At 48.3% G+C, this 20,664-nt stretch overlaps 1 pseudogene; it reads left to right on the plus strand.

Moving 5' to 3' along the window:
• The first annotated feature begins 13,096 nt into the window (after positions 1–13,096).
• LOC136627103 (RNA-binding protein 25-like) lies at positions 13,097–14,286 on the plus strand (annotated as a pseudogene).
• Positions 14,287–20,664: the final 6,378 nt, after the last annotated feature.

Here is a 20,664-nt window from a genome sequence, read left to right on the forward strand (position 1 = left end):
CTTCCTAGGAATATTTATGTGTTCACATTACTTTCTGTAGTCACATCCTCCCAAATAATAATGGGATATCTTGATGATGGGTCCATTCAGAAGCCCAATTCATGTTAGATATATATAAATTCACAAAATGATATTTTTTTGTTTAGAACAATTTCACCAGTTTTGTACTTTCATTATTAAATTATTTTATGTAAAATGTTATAATTAGTATGTTAAAATGACACAAAAATCTTACATATGTTCAGCTAAGGGTTCTTTTAGACGAGCTGATTCTTGTTTGAATGAGCGAACAAGTGAGTGACATCACCAACAGCTCGTTTGCTCTCATGCACTCGGTTTAGACAGGCAAATACATCATCGTTAGCTTGTTCAAACGAGGCATCGTTCAAAATCGTTCAGTCTATCACATTCGCCGTAAAAGTGACTGAGAACGACTGACTGAGCGCTGTTCAAGGCCTCTTTCACGAAAGCGATCCTGTATCACACCAGCCGCATTGCGGGCAAAAATCACGCAAAGGAAGAATAGCTGTGATCAAATTGTGGCCAAAATATTGTTTTCTCATCCATTGACACGAGCGGCATATATGCACTGCAGCGCGGAAACCCTCGGTCGCCTAAATCCTCGGCATGGCTTCTAGGGGGTTAACTAGAGCCAACCGTAATGTTTTTGCAGTGTTGGACGTTGCTAATCTCCTTCTCCCTCCCTTTTTTCGCAGCTCCTATAGGAGTCAATGTAAGCCGCCAGCGTATATCATCCGAAAGATAGGGTAAGACCTGTCTTTTTCTGGCTGCGTATAAAGTCGGTTGCGTTATCAGTCGCTGATATCCAATTATTTCCAGTTCAATGTTTTTGCACAGCTAAAAATCGCTTATCTGAATGAATACATTGGAAACCAAGGCTTCAGATGGTCGCAATTTTTTATTGCAGCTAAATTAGCCGTGTAGAAACACTCATGTGAATAAACTGAATGATAAGTGAATGAGCCGATGATGATTTTTATGCTGCACAATATGAACAACGAACGAAAAGCGAACAATTATTGTTTGTCATTCAGTCGTTGGTCACGTTTAGACCGAGCGATTAACATTCACTTTCACTCATTTGAATGATTATTTGAACGATATTCATTCCACCAGAAGATTCCTGTTATCTACGTACAGTGAAAATAGTGTGATATGATGTAAGCCAGGAAAATCTGTCGTGTTAAATACTGTGGTATAAAAAAGACAACATAATAATAATATATTTTCTGGTTAGACAATAAAAGTGTCACTTCTATAATACTTTTGTCTTTTTTTTGTTTCAATAGTCTTTACTTAAAATGTTCATTTTCAGGACAAAATGCAAGTTAAATGGCAGGTTATAGAACATGAAATAGATGTGAATTATAGCATTCTAGATGTTGTATAACAGATATCGTACATTATCTGGAATATGTAATAAAGGAAAACATAAACATCATTTCGTAGTAACCAATGATAAAGGTAAGTAGTTTAACAAAAGCCGCAGGCATCATAAATCATATATCAGGGACTAAATAAAAAATGTTCAAAATAATTCATATATCAGCGGTAAATAATATCTATTTCATATAACCCATATGTATAACAAAAAGTCCCTCCTGTAATATATATCAAACAGAGGAAAAGCAAACTGGAGTGAAGGATTTATAAAACTATAGAGAAGTCATACATGCAAAAAGAAAAAACACAAAAATACACACAAATATATAGAAACACATTAAATCAAAAAATCCCCACATAATGATATGCATCCCTGAGAGCATAATACAAATTCATGTAGATGTATATCACTAGATATGTCCAGGCCAATAGCTTTGGCTGGTCGGAAACGTGCGTCAGGAGTCTAGTCCCTACACTATGGTGGACCTCTGGGCAGCACATCAGGGGTCTAGCCCCCACACTATGGTGGACCTCTGGGAAGTGCATCAGAGGTTTTGTCTCCACACTATGGTGGACTTCTGGGGAGTGTGTCAGGGGTCTAGCCCCCACATTATGGTGGACCTCTGGGGAACACGTCAGGGGTCTAGTCCCCACACTATGGTGGACTCTGGGGAGTGCGTCAGGGGTCTAGTCCCCAGACTATGGTGGACCTCTGGCCAGCACATCAGGGGTCTAGCCCCCACACTATGGTGGACCTCTGGGGAGTGCGTCACGGGTTTAGTCCCCACACTATGGTGGACTTCTGGTGAGTGTGTCAGGGGTCTAGCCCCCACATTATGGTGGACCTCTGGGGAGCGCGTCAGGGGTCTAGTCCCCACACTATTGTGGACTTCTGGGGAGTGCATCAGGGGTCTAGTCCCCACACTATGGTGGACCTCTGGGAAGCGCGTCAGGGGTCTATCACCCGCATTATGGTGGACCTCTGGGGAGCGCGTCAAGGGTCTAGTCCCCACACTATGGTGGACCTCTGGAGAGCGCGTCAGGGGTCTAGTCCCCACACTATGGTGGACCTCTGGAGAGCGCATCAGGGGTGTAGTTCCCACACTGCTGTGGACCTCTGGGGAGCCCTATACTATTAATAGGTACTTAAAACTCCTTGCATTATCTGTAACATGCACTTTGCTTTTTCCTCCTGGATGGGGGATATACTGGAGATGCACTGATAGCTATTGCCCTGGACATATCTAGTGATATACGTCCATATGGATTTGTGTTAATTATGTGTTTTTATATTTATGTGAAGTTTTGTGTCTTTTCTTTTTGGATGTATGACTTTTCTATATTTAATAAATATATATATATATATATATATATATATATATATATATTTTTTTTTATAAGTCCTGCACTCCGGTTTTCTTTTCTTCTGTTTGATGGAAAGGTAACTAGGTAGATGAGTACATAGATAGCAGGTAAAATAAAGATATTACATTCAAAGCTCCTAATATTTACTGACTAAATAAAAAATATCGCAAGAACCTGCAGGAAGAGAACATGTACAGTCATTCTGCCATACAGCGGATACAAGACGTCCAGGTTTCCTGGTGAAATTTCGAGAGTGTAAAGATGTTACATGCGAGCATGCTTTCATACACGTATGTGTGGTTGATCAACATTAGAGTTTCTCCACTTCTGGGGATGTCAGCACTTTCCCAATGTCTCAGTATGGCCGAATGCAGACGGCCGGGTCGGCTTCCGACTGCGAGATCCTCACAGCAGGATGCGACTCTGTGCCCCTGCAGTGACCCTCGGCTTATCTGTCTCGTGTCTCCTCTCTGTGCTGTGGATGTGCTGGCTGCGGTGATGCGGCCGTGCGAGCCTCTGCAATAGGAAACCCCGCGAGCGGAATATCGCAGTTGATTTCCGCTCGTGGGCATGGAAACACCCCACAGTGCAAATATGGCCGTGTGCATTAGGCCTTTAACTGATGCTGTGTTTACACAGAATGATTATCATTCACAAAATTGTTCAAACAAGCGAAACCGAACGAAAAACGTTCAGTTTAAACGCGAACCGACGACTGAATGATGAAAGATAATTATTTGCCTTTCGTTTGGCCTTCAGCCTCAGTCGGCATAAAAATCATTGTTGGCTCGTTGGCTTCTCGTTGTGTTTAAACACTGATCGTTCACGTAGCAATGGGAAACACTAAACAAGAAGGTCACGATTCCCAACAGTGATCTGCTTTTCTAAACAGGCTGCCCAAGTGAATAAATTGGTGATGATGTCACCAGCTCATTCGTTCGGCAAACGAGAATCGTGAGGTTCTTGTTAGATGTGCAAGGAGCATAAGTTTGGTAATGCAAACACTTTGCTTCCCAAAATTCAGAATTTTGGTAGGATTACATGTGAGCCGATGGAGATGGAGATGGAGATTTGTGGACTGTATGACCAACCAGAGACGGCAATAACCGAAACACTGAGTGCCAGTGCCGCTAGCGAAAAGAGCAGCTCCACAATGTATCTAGCAGTATATGTTCCCCTCTTCCCACAATTCCTCCAGCAATCAGCCGAGAAATTAGGGAGCATTTTAAGATGCTTTTAGACAAAACGATTATCATTCAAATGAGTGACAGTGAACGATAATCGTTCGTTCTAAACGTGACCAACGTCCAAACGCCAATGATAATTATTCGCTTTTCTTCGCATCCTTCCTTTGATGCAGCATACAAATCATCGTTGGCTCCTTCACTCAACATTCGGTTTAACCAGTGCTCGTTCAGTCCTCTTAGTCAGGCCTCGTTCAGACGAGCGTGGTTTTAGCGCAGTATAGGCATGTGAAAAGATGGCAGCTATACTGCACTAAAGATCGCGTAAACGGGTGATTGACAGCTATTAAGTCTTGAGTTTAATTAGCAGTGAAATATCCCGTTCACGCGATCAGAAGCTGTGTGGTGCGTGTTATCCAGCCCCCATAGGAGTCTATGGAAACTCCCGTGCATCACACACCAAAGATAGGTCAGGTTCTATCTCTTCACACACCACGGACCTCAGATGCACGTATGTGCAGAGCATTTAGACAGACAGACTTCACCGCTGGATCGCGGGCTTCTCGCTTAGGGCTTCAGCTTCTATGTGAGCGGGGAGCGTTTATACGGAACGTGAAGCCAGCGATCCAGCAATAGTTTTTTCACTTACTGAAAGTCAGTGTTAACGACTTGCGAATGAATAATGGCCATTTTTTCCATTTACACTGCACGATTATCACTCAGATTTGTTTGTTTGAATGCATTGTGAGCAATAATTGTCCCGTATACATGGCCCATTAGATCAGCCGTCTCCTCCAGGTATATAGAGCATCTGGCGACTGCATTTATTTCTATTTAGTATATTTTTTTACTATTTAATGATTACAAAAGGAGAAGTACATTTTCCTGAAGTCATGGGATCAGTAGAACAGTGAATTTCACTAATAAAATGAAAATAAAAGGTGTTAATCTGGTTGTTTGCAGAGGTGTAAATACATCCCCCAATTGTTTCCATGCCAGTTGTTCCCTTGTCACTTCCATTGATATTGACCTTTTCTAGGTCCAGGCACTATAGAGTGGAGTTTCACACCAGATAAGAAGCTCCCAAGAGGTGTCAGAACCGTGACCCCCGCTGACACCATCAAACCTCTTTAATGTGGTTAATCTGCTCATTGGCCTGAATGTGAAACCAACACTTCCCATTGTTCTCCGCAAACACAAACAGCTCTCTGCTCCTTGGAAGGAAGTTTAGCATTCTTCATGTTGCAGACACTTGTCCTTTATCTGGCCTCTCTTCACACTGATGTAAATGTCTGTTTGCATATTCAGATTATGGAAAGTACTTCACTGATTTCACAGTGTGATGGAATACAACAACAATAAGAGTAATCCCAGACTTGGAGGATCTAAAGCAAATCTGCCATGTGTGAACTGAACACAAGAATGATTGGCTGAACATAAAAAAACATTTGTTATTATGGCCGCGGATCATCCGATAAAAGATAAAAGGCTCTTTGCTATTGATCCTGGCTTCTATACCAGGAAAGATCTTTGAACAAATTATTAAACAGCATGTATACAAGTACTTGGATGAAAACGGAGTAATTAACCGGAGTCAGCATGGGTTTGTAACGGTCAAGTCATGCCAAGAAATCTAATTTCCTTCTATGACAGAATCACTGACTAGGTTGAGCAGGGAAATGCGGTGGATATAGTAGATCTTGACTTTAGTAAAGCATTTGACAAAGTATCTCATACCCAGGGGCGTACCTAAGGGCTCAGGGGCCCGGGTGCACCCCACACTCCCCCGTACCCATACCTAGATCATGCTACATACATGATCTGCCCCTTGGCGTAATCTTTCCAAATATGACGCATTTCCTGCACATGAAATTTTGTGTGTAGCCCCGCAGGCCACTCTCTCACTCACACTACTTTTTACCGCTTTTAGCGCGGTGTCCCGAGCGCCGTACTAACCGCGGTACAACACTCCCATAGATTTTAATGAGCTTACTTAAACCTGCGCTCGAACACGGTGTTTCTAACGCTGTGATTTTCGAGAGCTGTCTGTTCTATTTTTGTTTTTAACACATCTCATCACCCATCACAATGATGGGGTGCATTGAAGAGCGCTGTCAAACGCTGTAACCTGTGTTCGAAAACGCTGCTCAAAATTCCGGTAAAAATGCCACAATTTCAAGCTGTGTTTTCTAAACATGTGTGTGAGAGCGGCCTTAGGGGGGTCATGTTTTTGTTGTACGTTAGAACCACAATTATGAAAAACAAGCATGCGGGGGCCTGGCTAGCAGGCAAGATGGACGGTCGCATGTGAGCTGAGCTCCCACCCAAGATACCCTGGAAATCCTGCTGAATCCTGAAAGGAAACCTACCGAACAACAAAAGCATGGTGCGGAACTGCTGAGGAACTCCCTGCTGACCCCGGTGACCACCGGCGACGGAGGTTGCGAGATCCGGCCCTGAGGAGTACCCGAAAGCCCGGCGAGGCCTAAGCTGAACAACACCGCGGTCTGCACTAAGCCGCAGAGAGGTGGGCTTGCACAGACTCTCCCCTCGGTGCGCGCTTGGAGGAAAGAGAGGTGAGCAGGAGACGCGGTGCGGCTACGGCGGCGGAGCAGAGAGAGCTGGAAGACAGCGGAGCCTGAAAACCCTAGCGCAGACAGCGGTGAGGAGACAAGGTCCCGGGGGAGGAGGTGCTCACCGGGACTGTGATACTCATACCACTGGGCTGACTTGAGTCTGAAGATAGAGGCAGGGTATTGTCGGGTGGAGAGCAGAGAAGGAATTTTTCCCTGAGGATACATGTGTGTCTGGCACAGTGTGGCCGGAGACAGCCGCCATTGATAAGGGTAGACGCACAACACGTGGAGCCGCCATTACACAGAGCACCTTCCTGTAATCATATATTAACTGCACAAAGTCTAAACTAACGGGCGGCGGGTTGTGCGCACAACTGAACCATTCCTTTGCATGCGGTGTGTGCAGTGGATACAGTGCAATTAGACCTCCGAGCATTAATAAATCAACCGCACAAGATTTAGGAAACTGATGACAGGCTGCACACAGAATTGAACCATTCCTTTACACAAGGCGTGTGCAGTTGAGACAGTACGGTTGGACCTCCTTGCACTCATATATTAACTGTATAAGACCTAAGGAAACTGGTGGCGGGCTAAGCACAGAACTGAACCATCCCTCAACACAAAATATGTGCAACTGATACAGTGTAATTAGATCTCCCTGTATTCATATATTAACTGCACAAGATCTAAGAAGCTGGTGGTGGACGATACACAGAACTGACCCCTTCTTATGGGCAGGCTAGGTGCAATTGATACAGTGCAACTAGCCCCCCCCTACATTCATATATTCGCTGCACAAGATCTAAAGAAACTAGTGGTGGGCCACACGCAGAACTGAGCCATTTCTTTACACAATATATATGCAATTAATAAAGTGCAACTAGACCTACTTGCATATACCATACCATTTTACTGGGCTCCGCAATTCCCATGGTACACTAAGAGACTTCTTGAGTTGCTGCTTCTACCTAGATATATTTTCAATACTAATACAAAGTGCATAATCCCTCATAAATACAAGCACAGAACAATAAATATCTGCAAATATGAGCACATGCGCAAAAAACACTCCTGCAGTTGACGAACTAAAGGATTTTGCACGAACTGATAGCTCTGAAATACCAACTAAAATGGCTAAATCTACACCTAAAGCTAAGAACACTGACACAGAACCAGAACAGGAATCCGAGCCAACACTACGTCAGGCGTTAGAGGCTATCAATACCTGTAAGACATCTCTGACAGGGAAAACTGAGGAAATCAAAATAGACGTTAATCTACTTACAAAACGTTAGAGAACGTCTACATGAAATGGAGGAGAGAGTTTCTGCAGTAGAGGACAAAATACGGCCGCTTTCAGCTAAAATACAAATGGCAGTTAAAAAAGCTGATCTATGTCACTCCAAACCAGATGATCTAGAGAACCGCCTACGGCGAAATAATATGCGCATCATAGGTCTGCCAGAGAAGGCGGAAGGTGCATCCCCAGAAACTTTCCTACAACAATGACTAAAATCGACACTAGGAGAAGATGTGTTTACACCTATGTTCGCAGTGGAGAGAGCGCACAGAGTACCAATGAAACCACCGGTGCCATGGGCGCCCCCGAGACCACTATTGGCATGACTCCTTAACTGTCGAGACAGAGATATCACACTGCGACAGGCAAGACTGATGCAGTGGTATCAATACTTCCCGACTTCTCGGCAGAATTGCAGAAACAAAGAGCTACATTCATCGATATTAAAAAGAAATTTAAACAACAGGGAATTCCATACTTTATGGCGTGCCCTGCGAGACTGCGGATAGTTTCGGACGGAAACTCACCGCTTCGTGCACTCACCGGAGTAAGCCGAAGACTGGTTACGTATACATCCAGCAAAACTAACAGATGAGAAATTAAAGGGGTTGTCCCGCGCCGAAACGGGTTTTTTTTTTTCCAATAGACCTCCCGTTCGGCGCGAGACAAACCCGATGCAGGGGTTTAAAAAAAAAAAAAACGGATAGTACTTACCCGAATCCCCGCGCTCCGGTGACTTCTTACTTACCTTGCGAAGATGGCCGCCGGGATCTTCACCCACGGTGGACCGCAGGTCTTCTCCCATGGTGCACCGTGGGCTCTGTGCGTTCCATTGCCGATTCCAGCCTCCTGATTGGCTGGAATCGGCACACGTGATGGGGCGGAGCTACGAGGAGCAGCTCTCCAGCACGAGCGGCCCCATTCAGAAGGGAAAAGACCGGACTGCGCAAGCGCGTCTAATCGGGAGATTAGACGCTGAAATTAGACGGCACCATGGAGACGGGGACGCTAGCAACGGAGCAGGTAAGTGAATAACTTCTGTATGGCTCATAATTAATGCACGATGTACATTACAAAGTGCATTAATATGGCCATACAGAAGTGTATACCCCCACTTGCTTTCGCGGGACAACCCCTTTAATGAAACAAGATGTTCAACATTCTACCCATATAAGAAGAAAGGGGGGAGTAAGAAAGATTTAAAGTGCAGACGGTATTTTGTAGTTCGGCAGAAAAAAGTTATATACTAGTTATTGACCTATAATGGAGAAGAATAAGGAAGTTTTCATCTTTATATCCGGACTTTTGCCAGTCCCTCTGGATTTGGATCCCAAAATAGCGATATTTGGGATGATGGATGAGGAGGCATGGACTCATCATGATAAAATATTTATTCGAGAGACACTGTTTATAGCCAGGAAGGCGGTGGCTATGCAATGGATGGCGGCAAGACCGCCCTCTATCTCATACTGGATGCGGATGGTGGATACTATAATCCCCTATGAAAAGGTGATCTATCAACACAGAGGATGCCCTGATGAATTTGAAAAGATATGGGGTCTATGGATACACTCGCACAGCACATTATAGGCTAAAGAAATATAATCTTGATAAATAAATGTGGAAGGAATGAATACACAAATACACAATGAACCAAACATATTAAAGGTTTTATTTTCAAATGTTAAGCGGTTATGGAGATGACGATGTATTATTAAACTGTGATATAAGATACAGAGCAAATGAGAAATATACTGCACAGAATTGACTTTAATAATTGGTTTGCAATCTGCTAATAAAACGAAGTTAAAAAAAAAACCTGCATGCAGTAATTAAAGACCGCGTACGTTATTAAGGAGCCTCAGACACTATTAAAAACTGCATGTGGTTTTGATGCATTTTTTGTGTGTAAAGGGTGCAAATAAATACAGTAAATCCAGGGAGATGTATAACTTATACCAGAGAGAGAGAGAGAGAGCTAGAGAGAGAGAGAGAGCTAGAGCTAGAGAGAGAGAGAGAGAGCTAGAGCTAGAGAGAGAGAGAGAGAGAGCTAGAGCTAGAGAGAGAGAGCTAGAGCTAGAGAGAGAGAGAGAGAGAGCTAGAGCTAGAGAGAGAGAGAGAGAGAGAGCTAGAGAGAGAGAGAGCTAGAGAGAGAGCGAGAGAGAGAGCGAGAGAGAGAGCGAGAGAGAGCTAGAGAGAGCTAGAGAGAGAGAGAGAGAGAGCTAGAGAGAGAGAGAGAGCTAGAGAGAGAGCTAGAGAGAGAGAGAGAGAACTAGAGAGAGAGAGAGAGCTAGAGAGAGCTAGAGAGAGAGAGAGAGCTAGAGAGAGAGAGAGAGCTAGAGAGAGAGAGAGAGAGCTAGAGAGAGAGAGAGAGCTAGAGAGAGAGCGAGAGAGAGCGAGAGAGAGAGAGAGCTGGAGAGAGAGCGAGAGAGCGAGAGAGAGCCAGAGAGAGAGCTAGAGAGAGAGCTAGAGAGAGAGAGCTAGAGAGAGAGAGAGCTAGAGAGAGAGAGAGCTAGAGAGAGAGAGAGCTAGAGAGAGAGAGAGAGAGAGCTAGAGAGAGAGAGAGAGAGCGAGAGCGAGAGAGAGCGAGAGAGAGAGAGCGAGAGAGAGCGAGAGAGAGCGAGAGAGAGCTAGAGAGAGAGAGCTAGAGAGAGAGCGAGAGAGAGCTAGAGAGAGAGCGAGAGAGCTAGAGAGAGAGAGAGCGAGAGAGCTAGAGAGCTAGAGAGAGAGAGCTAGAGAGAGAGCGAGAGAGAGCGAGAGAGAGCGAGAGAGAGCGAGAGAGAGAGAGCTAGAGAGAGCTAGAGAGAGAGAGCTAGAGAGAGAGCTAGAGAGAGAGAGAGCTAGAGAGAGAGAGCTAGAGAGAGAGAGCTAGAGAGAGAGAGAGAGCTAGAGAGAGAGAGAGCTAGAGAGAGAGAAAGAGAGCTAGAGAGAGAGAGAGCTAGAGAGAGAGAGAGCGCTAGAGAGAGAGAGAGAGCTGGAGAGAGAGAGAGCTAGAGAGAGAGAGAGAGCTAGAGAGAGAGAGAGAGCTAGAGAGAGAGAGAGAGCTAGAGAGAGAGCTAGAGAGAGAGAGAGAGATAGAGAGAGAGCTAGAGAGAGAGAGCTAGAGAGAGAGAGAGCTAGAGAGAGAGCTAGAGAGAGAGAGAGCTAGAGAGAGAGAGAGCTAGAGAAAGAGAGAGAGAGCTAGAGAGAGAGAGAGAGCTAGAGAGAGAAAGAGCTAGAGAGAGAGAGAGAGAGAGCGAGAGCTAGAGAGAGAGAGCGAGAGCTAGAGAGAGAGCGAGAGCGAGAGAGAGAGAGAGCGAGAGCTAGAGAGAGAGAGAGCGAGAGCTAGAGAGAGAGAGAGAGCGAGAGAGAGAGAGAGAGAGCTAGAGAGAGAGAGCTAGAGAGAGAGAGAGCTAGAGAGAGAGAGAGCTAGAGAGAGAGAGAGAGCGAGAGCTAGAGAGAGAGAGAGAAAGAGCGAGAGCTAGAGAGAGAGTGAGAGAGCGAGAGCTAGAGAGAGAGAGCTAGAGAGAGAGAGAGCGAGAGCTAGAGAGAGAGAGAGAGCGAGAGCTAGAGAGAGAGAGAGCGAGAGCTAGAGAGAAAGAGAGAGAGCGAGAGCTAGAGAGAGAGAGAGCGAGAGCTACAGAGAGAGAGCTAGAGAGAGAGAGCTAGAGAGAGAGAGAGCTAGAGCGAGAGAGAGAGAGAGCTAGAGTGAGAGAGAGAGAGAGAGCTAGAGAGAGAGAGAGCTAGAGAGAGAGAGCTAGAGAGAGAGAGCTAGAGAGAGAGCTAGAGAGAGAGCTAGAGAGTGAGAGAGCTAGAGAGAGAGCTAGAGAGAGAGAGCTAGAGAAAGAGCTAGAGAGAGAGCTAGAGAGAGAGAGAGAGCTAGAGAGAGAGAGCTAGAGAGAGAGAGAGAGCTAGAGAGAGAGAGAGCTAGAGAGAGAGAGAGAGCTAGAGAGAGAGAGAGCTAGAGAGAGAGAGCTAGAGAGAGAGAGAGAGCTAGAGAGAGAGAGAGAGAGCTAGAGAGAGAGAGCTAGAGAGAGAGAGAGAGAGCTAGAGAGAGAGAGAGAGCTAGAGAGAGAGAGAGAGGAGAGAGAGAGCGAGAGCTAGAGAGAGAGAGAGCTAGAGAGAGAGAGCGCTAGAGAGAGAGAGAGAGCTAGAGAGAGAGAGAGCTAGAGAGAGAGAGCTAGAGAGAGAGAGCTAGAGAGAGAGAGCTAGAGAGAGAGAGAGAGAGAGCTAGAGCTAGAGAGAGAGAGAGAGCTAGATAGAGAGAGAGAGCTAGAGAGAGAGAGAGAGAGAGAGCTAGAGAGAGAGAGAGAGAGAGGGAGAGAGCTAGAGAGAGAGAGAGGGAGAGAGCTAGAGAGAGAGAGAGGGAGAGAGCTAGAGAGAGAGAGAGCTAGAGAGAGAGAGAAGGAGAGAGCTAGAGAGAGAGAGAGGGAGAGAGCTAGAGAGAGAGAGAGGGAGAGAGCTAGAGAGAGAGAGAGCTAGAGAGAGAGAGAGCTAGAGAGAGAGAGAGAGAGAGCTAGAGAGAGAGAGAGCTAGAGAGAGAGAGAGAGAGCTAGAGAGAGAGCGAGAGCTAGAGAGAGAGAGAGAGAGGAGAGAGAGAGCGAGAGCTAGAGAGAGAGAGAGAGAGAGCTAGAGAGAGAGAGCGCTAGAGAGAGAGAGAGAGCTAGAGAGAGAGAGAGCTAGAGAGAGAGAGCTAGAGAGAGAGAGCTAGAGAGAGAGAGCTAGAGAGAGAGAGAGAGAGAGAGCTAGAGCTAGAGAGAGAGAGAGCTAGATAGAGAGAGAGAGCTAGAGAGAGAGAGAGAGAGCTAGAGAGAGAGAGAGAGAGGGAGAGAGCTAGAGAGAGAGAGAGGGAGAGAGCTAGAGAGAGAGAGAGAGGGAGAGAGCTAGAGAGAGAGAGAGAGCTAGAGAGAGAGAGAGCTAGAGAAAGAGAGAGAGAGCTAGCGAGAGAGAGAGAGCTAGAGAGAGAAAGAGCTAGAGAGAGAGAGAGAGAGCGAGAGCTAGAGAGAGAGAGCGAGAGCTAGAGAGAGAGCGAGAGCGAGAGAGAGAGAGAGCGAGAGCTAGAGAGAGAGAGAGCGAGAGCTAGAGAGAGAGAGAGAGCGAGAGAGAGAGAGAGAGAGCTAGAGAGAGAGAGAGCTAGAGAGAGAGAGAGCTAGAGAGAGAGAGAGCTAGAGAGAGAGAGAGAGCGAGAGCTAGAGAGAGAGAGCGAGAGCTAGAGAGAGAGTGAGAGAGCGAGAGCTAGAGAGAGAGAGCTAGAGAGAGAGAGCGAGAGCTAGAGAGAGAGAGAGCGAGAGCTAGAGAGAGCGAGAGCTAGAGAGAAAGAGAGAGAGCGAGAGCTAGAGAGAGAGAGAGAGCGAGAGCTAGAGAGAGAGAGCTAGAGAGAGAGAGCTAGAGAGAGAGAGCTAGAGCGAGAGAGAGAGCTAGAGTGAGAGAGAGAGAGAGCTAGAGAGAGAGAGAGAGCTAGAGAGAGAGAGCTAGAGAGAGAGAGCTAGAGAGAGAGCTAGAGAGAGAGAGAGCTAGAGAGAGAGAGCTAGAGAGAGAGCTAGAGAGAGAGAGCTAGAGAAAGAGCTAGAGAGAGAGCTAGAGAGAGAGAGAGAGCTAGAGAGAGAGAGCTAGAGAGAGAGAGAGAGCTAGAGAGAGAGAGAGCTAGAGAGAGAGAGAGAGCTAGAGAGAGAGAGCTAGAGAGAGAGAGCTAGAGAGAGAGAGAGCTAGAGAGAGAGAGAGAGCTAGAGAGAGAGAGAGCTAGAGAGAGAGAGAGCGAGAGCTAGAGAGAGAGAGAGAGAGGAGAGAGAGAGCGAGAGCTAGAGAGAGAGAGAGAGAGCTAGAGAGTGAGAGCGCTAGAGAGAGAGAGCTAGAGAGAGAGAGAGAGCTAGAGAGAGAGAGCTAGAGAGAGAGAGCTAGAGAGAGAGAGCTAGAGAGAGAGAGAGAGAGCTAGAGCTAGAGAGAGAGAGAGAGCTAGATAGAGAGAGAGAGCTAGAGAGAGAGAGAGAGCTAGAGAGAGAGAGAGAGAGGGAGAGAGCTAGAGAGAGAGAGAGGGAGAGAGCTAGAGAGAGAGAGAGAGAGAGCTAGAGAGAGAGAGAGAGAGCTAGAGAGAGAGAAGGAGAGAGCTAGAGAGAGAGAGAGGGAGAGAGCTAGAGAGAGAGAGAGGGAGAGAGCTAGAGAGAGAGAGCTAGAGAGAGAGAGAGCTAGAGAGAGAGAGAGCTAGAGAGAGAGAGCTAGAGAGAGAGAGAGCTAGAGAGAGAGAGAGCTAGAGAGAGAGAGCTAGAGAGAGAGAGAGAGCGCGCTAGAGAGAGAGAGAGAGCTAGAGAGAGAGAGAGCTAGAGAGAGAGAGAGCTAGAGAGAGAGAGAGCTAGAGAGAGAGCTAGAGAGAGAGAGAGAGCAAGAGAGAGAGAGAGAGCTAGAGAGAGAGAGAGCTAGAGAGAGAGAGCTAGAGAGAGACAGAGAGAGAGCTAGAGAGAGAGAGAGAGCTAGAGAGAGAGAGAGAGAGAGCTAGAGAGAGAGAGAGAGCTAGAGAGAGAGAGAGCTAGAGAGAGAGAGCTAGAGAGAGAGAGCGCGAGAGAGAGAGAGAGCTAGAGAGAGAGAGCGCGAGAGAGAAAGAGAGAGAGAGAGAGCGCGCGAGAGAGAGCGAGCGAGAGAGAGCGAGAGAGCGAGAGAGCGTAAGAGCGAGAGAGAGAGCGCGAGAGCGCGCGCGAGAGAGAGAGCGAGAGAGCGAGAGAGCAAGAGAGCGCGAGAGCGCGAGAGCGCGAGAGAGCGAGAGAGCGCGAGAGCGCGAGAGAGCGCGAGAGCGCGAGAGAGCGAGAGAGAGAGAGCGAGAGAGCGCGAGAGAGCGAGAGAGAGAGAGAGCTAGAGAGAGAGAGAGAGAGATTGCTAGAGAGAGAGAGCGCGAGAGAGCGAGAGAGAGAGAGAGAGAGAGCTAGAGAGAGAGAGAGAGATTGCTAGAGAGAGAGAGAGGGAGAGAGCTAGAGAGAGAGAGGGAGAGAGCTAGAGAGAGAGGGAGAGAGAGAGCTAGAGAGAGAGAGAGAGAGAGAGCTAGAGAGAGAGAGAGAGCTAGAGAGAGAGAGAGCGCTAGAGAGAGAGAGAGAGAGAGCTAGAGAGAGAGAGAGAGCTAGAGAGAGAGAGAGCTAGAGAGAGAGAGAGAGAGCTAGAGAGAGAGAGAGAGAGCTAGAGAGAGAGAGAGCTGGAGAGAGAGAGAGCTAGAGAGAGATAGAGATAGAGGGAGAGAGAGAGATAGAGAGAGAGAGAGAGAGAGAGCTAGAGAGAGAGAGCTAGAGAGAGAGGGAGAGAGCTAGAGAGAGAGAGAGAGAGAGCTAGAGAGAGATAGAGATAGAGGGAGAGAGAGAGATAGAGAGAGAGAGAGCTAGAGAGAGAGAGCTAGAGAGAGAGGGAGAGAGCTAGAGAGAGAGAGAGAGAGAGCTAGAGAGAGAGAGAGAGAGAGCTAGAGAGAGAGAAAGAGAGAGCTAGAGAGAGAGAGAGAGAGAGAGAGTGAGAGAGAGCTAGAGAGAGAGAGCGCGAGAGAGAGAGAGAGCGCGAGAGCGCGAGAGAGCGAGAGAGAGCGAGAGAGCGCGAGAGAGCGAGCGAGAGAGAGAGAGCTAGAGAGAGAGAGAGAGCTAGAGAGAGCTAGAGAGAGAGAGAGAGCGAGAGAGAGAGCGAGAGAGAGAGAGAGCGAGAGAGAGCGAGAGAGCGCGAGAGAGCGAGAGAGAGAGAGAGAGAGCTAGAGAGAGAGAGAGCTAGAGAGAGAGAGAGAGAGCTAGAGAGAGAGCTAGAGAGAGAGAGCTAGAGAGAGAAAGAGAGCTAGAGAGAGAGAGAGCTAGAGAGAGAGAGAGAGCTAGAGAGAGCTAGAGAGAGAGAGAGAGCGAGAGAGAGAGAGAGCGAGAGAGAGAGAGAGCGAGAGAGAGCGAGAGAGAGCGAGAGAGAGCGAGAGAGAGAGAGAGAGATAGAGAGAGACAGAGAGAGAGAGCTAGAGAGAGAGATAGAGAGAGCTAGAGAGAGAGAGCTAGAGAGAGAGAGCGCGAGAGCGCGAGAGAGCGAGAGAGAGCGAGAGAGCGCGAGAGAGCGAGCGAGAGAGAGAGAGAGAGCTAGAGAGAGAGAGAGAGCTAGAGAGAGCTAGAGAGAGAGAGAGAGCGAGAGAGAGAGCGAGAGAGAGAGAGAGCGAGAGAGAGCGAGAGAGCGCGAGAGAGCGAGAGAGAGAGAGAGAGAGCTAGAGAGAGAGAGAGCTAGAGAGAGAGAGAGAGAGCTAGAGAGAGAGCTAGAGAGAGAGAGCTAGAGAGAGAAAGAGAGCTAGAGAGAGAGAGAGCTAGAGAGAGAGAGAGAGCTAGAGAGAGCTAGAGAGAGAGAGAGAGCGAGAGAGAGAGAGAGCGAGAGAGAGAGAGAGCGAGAGAGAGCGAGAGAGAGCGAGAGAGAGAGAGAGAGATAGAGAGAGACAGAGAGAGAGAGCTAGAGAGAGAGATAGAGAGAGCTAGAGAGAGAGAGCTAGAGAGAGAGAGAGCGAGAGCTAGAGAGAGAGAGAGAGCGAGAGAGAGAGAGAGAGAGCGAGAGAGAGAGAGAGCTAGAGAGAGAGAGAGCTAGAGAGAGAGAGAGCTAGAGAGAGAGAGAGCGAGAGCTAGAGAGAGAGAGAGAGCGAGAGCTAGAGAGAGAGTGAGAGAGCGAGAACTAGAGAGAGAGAGCTAGAGAGAGAGAGAGCGAGAGCTAGAGAGAGAGAGAGCGAGAGCTAGAGAGAGAGAGAGCGAGAGCTAGAGAGAGAGAGAGAGAGTGAGAGCTAGAGAGAGAGAGAGCGAGAGCTAGAGAGAGAGAGCTAGAGAGAGAGAGCTAGAGAGAGAGAGAGCTAGAGCGAGAGAGAGAGAGAGCTAGAGTGAGAGAGAGAGAGAGAGCTAGAGAGAGAGAGAGAGAGAGATAGAGAGAGGAAGCTAGAGAGAGAGAGCTAGAGAGAGAGCTAGAGAGAGAGCTAGAGAGAGAGAGAGCTAGAGAGAGAGAGCTAGAGAGAGAGCTAGAGAGAGAGAGCTAGAGAAAGAGCTAGAGAGAGAGCTAGAGAGAGAGAGAGAGCTAGAGAGAGAGAGAGCTAGAGAGAGAGAGCTAGAGAGAGAGAGAGAGCTAGAGAGAGAGAGAGCTAGAGAGAGAGAGAGAGCTAGAGAGAGAGAGCTAGAGAGAGAGAGAGCTAGAGAGAGAGAGAGAGCTAGAGAGAGAGAGAGCTAGAGAGAGAGAGAGAGAGCTAGAGAGAGAGCGAGAGCTAGAGAGAGAGAGAGGAGAGAGAGAGCGAGAGCTAGAGAGAGAGAGAGAGAGCTAGAGAGAGAGAGCGCTAGAGAGAGAGAGAGAGCTAGAGAGAGAGAGAGAGCTAGAGAGAGAGAGCTAGAGAGAGAGAGCTAGAGAGAGAGAGAGCTAGAGAGAGAGAGAGAGAGAGCTAGAGCTAGAGAGAGAGAGAGAGCTAGAGAGAGAGCTAGAGAGAGAGAGAGAGCTAGAGAGAGAGAGAGAGAGGGAGAGAGCTAGAGAGAGAGAGAGGGAGAGAGCTAGAGAGAGAGAGAGAGGGAGAGAGCTAGAGAGAGAGAGAGAGAGAGCTAGAGAGAGAGAGAAGGAGAGAGCTAGAGAGAGAGAGAGGGAGAGAGCTAGAGAGAGAGAGAGGGAGAGAGCTAGAGAGAGAGAGAGCTAGAGAGAGAGAGCTAGAGAGAGAGAGAGAGAGAGAGCTAGAGAGAGAGAGAGAGAGCTAGAGAGAGAGAGCTAGAGAGAGAGAGAGAGCGCGCTAGAGAGAGAGAGAGAGCTAGAGAGAGAGAGCTAGAGAGAGAGAGAACTAGAGAGAGAGAGAGCTAGAGAGAGAGAGAGCTAGAGAGAGAGAGAGAGCAAGAGAGAGAGAGAGAGCTAGAGAGAGAGAGAGAGCTAGAGAGAGAGAGAGCTAGAGAGAGAGAGAGAGAGAGCTAGAGAGAGAGAGAGAGAGAGCTAGAGAGAGAGAGAGAGAGAGAGAGCTAGAGAGAGAGAGAGAGCTAGAGCTAGAGAGAGAGAGAGAGCTAGATAGAGAGAGAGAGCTAGAGAGAGAGAGAGAGCTAGAGAGAGAGAGAGAGAGAGGGAGAGAGCTAGAGAGAGAGAGAGGGAGAGAGCTAGAGAGAGAGAGAGGGAGAGAGCTAGAGAGAGAGAGAGAGAGCTAGAGAGAGAGAGAAGGAGAGAGCTAGAGAGAGAGAGAGGGAGAGAGCTAGAGAGAGAGAGAGGGAGAGAGCTAGAGAGAGAGAGAGAGCTAGAGAGAGAGAGCTAGAGAGAGAGAGAGCTAGAGAGAGAGAGAGAGAGAGCTAGAGAGAGAGAGCTAGAGAGAGAGAGAGAGCGCGCTAGAGAGAGAGAGAGAGCTAGAGAGAGAGAGCTAGAGAGAGAGAGAGCTAGAGAGAGAGAGAGAGCTAGAGAGAGAGAGAGAGAGAGCAAGAGAGAGAGAGAGCTAGAGAGAGAGAGAGCTAGAGAGAGAGAGCTAGAGAGAGAGAGAGAGCTAGAGAGAGAGAGCTAGAGAGAGAGAGAGCTAGAGAGAGAGAGAGAGAGCTAGAGAGAGAGAGCTAGAGAGAGAGAGCGTGAGAGAGAGAGAGAGCTAGAGAGAGAGCGCGCGAGAGAGAAAGAGAGAGAGAGAGCGCACGAGAGAGAGCGAGCGAGAGAGAGCGAGAGAGCGAGAGAGCGTAAGAGCGAGAGAGAGAGCGCGAGAGCGCGCGTGCGAGAGAGAGCGAGAGAGCGAGAGAGCGCGAGAGCGCGAGAGCGCGAGAGAGCGAGAGAGCGCGAGAGCGCGAGAGAGCGCGAGAGCGCGAGAGAGCGAGAGAGAGCGAGAGAGCGCGAGAGAGCGAGAGAGAGAGAGAGAGAGCTAGAGAGAGAGAGAGATTGCTAGAGAGAGAGAGAGGGAGAGAGCTAGAGAGAGAGAGGGAGAGAGCTAGAGAGAGAGGGAGAGAGCTAGAGAGAGAGCTAGAGAGAGAGAGAGAGAGAGAGCTAGAGAGAGAGAGAGAGAGCTAGGGAGAGAGAGAGCTAGAGAGAGAGAGAGCGCTAGAGAGAGAGAGAGAGAGAGCTAGAGAGAGAGAGAGAGCTAGAGAGAGAAAGAGCTAGAGAGAGAGAGAGAGAGCTAGAGAGAGAGCTAGAGAGAGAGAGAGGGAGAGAGCTAGAGAGAGAGAGAGAGGGAGAGAGCTAGAGAGAGAGGGAGAGAGCTAGAGAGAGAGCTAGAGAGAGAGAGAGAGAGAGCTAGAGAGAGAGAGAGCTAGAGAGAGAGAGAGCTAGAGAGAAAGAGAGAGCGCTAGAGAGAGAGAGAGAGAGAGAGCTAGAGAGAGAGAGAGCTAGAGCTAGAGAGAGAGAGAGAGCTAGATAGAGAGAGAGAGCTAGAGAGAGAGAGAGAGCTAGAGAGAGAGAGAGAGAGAGGGAGAGAGCTAGAGAGAGAGAGAGGGAGAGAGCTAGAGAGAGAGAGAGGGAGAGAGCTAGAGAGAGAGAGAGAGAGCTAGAGAGAGAGAGAAGGAGAGAGCTAGAGAGAGAGAGAGGGAGAGAGCTAGAGAGAGAGAGAGGGAGAGAGCTAGAGAGAGAGAGAGAGCTAGAGAGAGAGAGCTAGAGAGAGAGAGAGCTAGAGAGAGAGAGAGCTAGAGAGAGAGAGCTAGAGAGAGAGAGAGAGCGCGCTAGAGAGAGCGCGCTAGAGAGAGAGAGCTAGAGAGAGAGAGAGCTAGAGAGAGAGAGAGAGCTAGAGAGAGAGAGAGAGCAAGAGAGAGAGAGAGCTAGAGAGAGAGAGAGAGCTAGAGAGAGAGAGCTAGAGAGAGAGAGAGAGAGAGCTAGAGAGAGAGAGAGAGCTAGAGAGAGAGAGAGCTAGAGAGAGAGAGAGAGCTAGAGAGAGAGAGCTAGAGAGAGAGAGCTAGAGAGAGAGAGCGTGAGAGAGAGAGAGAGAGCTAGAGAGAGAGCGCGCGAGAGAGAAAGAGAGAGAGAGAGCGCACGAGAGAGAGCGAGCGAGAGAGAGCGAGAGAGCGTAAGAGCGAGAGAGAGAGCGCGAGAGCGCGCGTGCGAGAGAGAGCGAGAGAGCGAGAGAGCGCGAGAGCGCGAGAGCGCGAGAGAGCGAGAGAGCGCGAGAGCGCGAGAGAGCGCGAGAGCGCGAGAGAGCGAGAGAGAGCGAGAGAGAGCGAGAGAGCGCGAGAGAGCGAGAGAGAGAGAGAGCTAGAGAGAGAGAGAGATTGCTAGAGAGAGAGAGAGGGAGAGAGCTAGAGAGAGAGAGGGAGAGAGCTAGAGAGAGAGGGAGAGAGCTAGAGAGAGAGCTAGAGAGAGAGAGAGAGAGAGAGAGCTAGAGAGAGAGAGAGAGAGCTAGGGAGAGAGAGAGCTAGAGAGAGAGAGAGAGCGCTAGAGAGAGAGAGAGAGAGCTAGAGAGAGAGAGAGAGCTAGAGAGAGAAAGAGCTAGAGAGAGAGAGAGAGAGAGCTAGAGAGAGAGCTAGAGAGAGAGAGAGCTAGAGAGAGAGAGAGAGCTAGAGAGAGAGACAGCTAGAGAGAGAGCTAGAGAGAGAGCTAGAGAGAGAGAGAGAGAGAGCTAGAGAGAGAGAGACAGCTAGAGAGAGAGCTAGAGATAGAGCTAGCGAGCTAGAGAGAGAGAGAGAGAGAGCTAGAGAGAGAGAGAGAGAGCTAGAGAGAGAGAGAGCTAGAGAGAGAGAGAGCTAGAGAGAGATAGAGATAGAGGGAGAGAGAGAGATAGAGAGAGAGAGAGAGCTAGAGAGAGAGAGCTAGAGAGAGAGAGAGAGATTGCTAGAGAGAGAGAGCGCGAGAGAGCGAGAGAGAGAGAGAGCTAGAGAGAGAGAGAGAGATTGCTAGAGAGAGAGAGAGGGAGAGAGCTAGAGAGAGAGAGGGAGAGAGCTAGAGAGAGAGGGAGAGAGAGAGCTAGAGAGAGAGAGAG

The sequence above is a fragment of the Eleutherodactylus coqui genome, chromosome 5, assembly GCF_035609145.1.
Source record: "Eleutherodactylus coqui strain aEleCoq1 chromosome 5, aEleCoq1.hap1, whole genome shotgun sequence".
In the NCBI taxonomy this organism is placed as follows: Eukaryota; Metazoa; Chordata; class Amphibia; order Anura; family Eleutherodactylidae; genus Eleutherodactylus; species Eleutherodactylus coqui.